Source organism: Otolemur garnettii, unplaced genomic scaffold (assembly GCF_000181295.1).
Source record: "Otolemur garnettii isolate 467f Iridium unplaced genomic scaffold, OtoGar3 scaffold00054, whole genome shotgun sequence".
In the NCBI taxonomy this organism is placed as follows: domain Eukaryota; kingdom Metazoa; phylum Chordata; class Mammalia; order Primates; family Galagidae; genus Otolemur; species Otolemur garnettii.
Genome location: NW_003852449.1, coordinates 12,140,213 through 12,142,755, shown reverse-complemented (window position 1 = coordinate 12,142,755; position 2,543 = coordinate 12,140,213).

The window sequence follows — 2,543 nt, the reverse complement described above, 5'->3', positions numbered from 1 at the left end:
CTAAATCAGACCGGGAAGTGGAAGGGTAAGTTAGAAAGGCTTCCTGGAAGTGGTGACATCTGAGCAGAGTTTTGAAGATAAGTAGGAAGTAGCTAGCAACAAAGCGGGTCGTGGGGTAGCGAGAGATTTAAAGACATATTTAAAGACTTGCAAATAGTCTGTATAGCTAAAAAGAAGAGCATATTTGGGGCATTTCAGGAAGTGAGGTTAGAGAAGTAGGCAGAAGATAGGTAAATGTGAGTCTTGTGTTTAAACGAGAACTTTCAACCACTTGCTGAAAACTGAAGAGCCCTTGTGGTATTTTATGTAAGGGACTAACTTGATAACATTTATATTTAAGAGGTTGATCTTGTACAGGAATAGAAAATGGATTTGAGGAAGACAAGACTAAAAGTTTGACAAGGTAGAAAGTTTTGAAGGTGGAGCCTAGTTTGCTGGAGGTAAGTGACAAGCAGGGATAAACTGTGATGTATTAGGTTTCAGTTGGATCATTCACTGATGATACAAAAGTAAGATCTGGTTGGGGGAAAAGGCAGATATTATTGACTTTGGCATGTGGATTTGAGAGTCTCATTGGTTATCCAAGTAGAAATGTTCATCAGGCAACCTGGCTGAATGTTTTGAGCAGGAGATATAGGTTATGGAGTCAGCCTACGAGCTGATGCCATGGAGGTGGATGCTGGACGCCAGGGTGAGGAACAATGTGAAAGAGGAAAGGACTGAGGTTAGAGCTTTGGGGAAGATGTGTGATTGGCACTCAGAGGAACACATGTAGCAGACAGATAAGCAGGAAGAGTAAGAGGCAGGAAAAACCCCACGGAGAGCAATGTGATGGAAATTGGGAGAGAGCTCAAAGGAGGAGGAAAGGTCCTTAGTGTCAAACCCACTGGAATATTAAGGACTATAGAAAAATTTTATTGTCTTCCATCATAAAGACGTACTCAGTGACCATTGACCTGAGCAGTTCCAGTGGAGCAGTGTGAGCAGAGCTGAATTTGGGATTGAATCGTGTCCCAGTGATAAGGACAGTTAGCTAAGTTAGGAGCTAAAAACGAAACAGCAAGAACAGATCAAAAGTCCTAGGAACAAAACCAAGTTGGGGGCCAAGATGAGCTGCAGCAAATGATTCCAGAAGGAGCAGGCAGGGAGGGAACAAACACAAAGCTCATAAAGATCCCACTGAAATACAGAATGGCGTTTTCTGCCATGATGCTAGCTAGGATGATTTAAGGCATTATGAAAGTTCTGACATCATGTTCTGAGACAGGTTTTCTGCCGACCAACCATTTCACATGGTGCAGGGCAGATCAGATGTCATGACCAGTTACACACTGCTGCCTGCCTGGCATCAAGTGTCCATCGGAAGGAGAGTTCTTCATCATACGCGACATAGACTCAGAAATCGATAAGTGCTTGACAGCCATGTAAGCATCCTTTTCATGATGGATCTAATGCCCCTAGAAGTACTTTAATGCCTCAGCAATATTTGTCTTTGTGAAAGAAAAAAACATAGTTGTAACCTGGATGTCCTGAGAAAGCTGGATACTCTTGCTTTGCTTTCAGGGTGGACATGCCAGGAATGATGTGCACCACCTGTTGAGGGAGATGGATCCAGCAGCACTGGGGAGGCAGCTAACAAAGGTGGCTCCTGGAAATTTTGATTTGTTGAAGATGTCTGCATGCGGATGTCCAGCTGGGTAGGCTACTATCTGAACAAGGACTTGCTTAACCTGGTAAGAGTCATTCTGGAACAATGGTGAGGAAGTGACTTCAAATGTGGTTCATACTTGAGTCACCTACCTGCTCCTCTTAACTAGCCACATTCCCTAGTTGCCGATCCTCAGTTCTGCTCCTGGCTCTATGCCTTGATCCTCAGCCACTGGGCTCGTTGTGTTTTCCAGCTAATTACTGATAGCTGAGTATGGAACTTCTGGTTGGATCATGCCTGTCTCATAAAGTATATTCACCTTGTTAAAACAGACTTGAGTAAAGAGTTTCACCCACTCTGATCACCAGAATGTTCACTGTAAGAATCTTCAGGCTCCATTCAATACACTTGTCTGCCTATAAGAATATGAGGAGTTCTCGAATTCATTGCTTTTTTAAGCACCAAAAGAATCTATGGACAATGTCTGAATTCCCACTTTGGAAAGAGAACCACATTAGTTCATATAATTCAATGCCACAAGTGTAAAACAGGGCAGTGACTTTAAGTATAAATTTCTGGCTTGTGGTAAAAACTCTTAACCAGAGAAACTGTTTTTGTCTTGATCTGGTTTGAATCTTCTAAGATTGTCCAAGTTTACCTGACCATCCTCTGATCCTTTTTTTTGTGTCTTACCATTTTTGCCACTGTCTTCTACCTAGAGATGTAACTTCCTGCTTATTTGATTTTTTTCACTGATATTGTGAGAAATGTTGAATTCATTTTGTTTTGCACAGTATTGTTGCTGTTTTCTCCTTTTCCCTGAGATGGGTGTCTGTGCCTGCCTCTCTGCACTGTCCCATAGATCTCTGCCATTGTGGCTTTTTTTTTTTTTTTT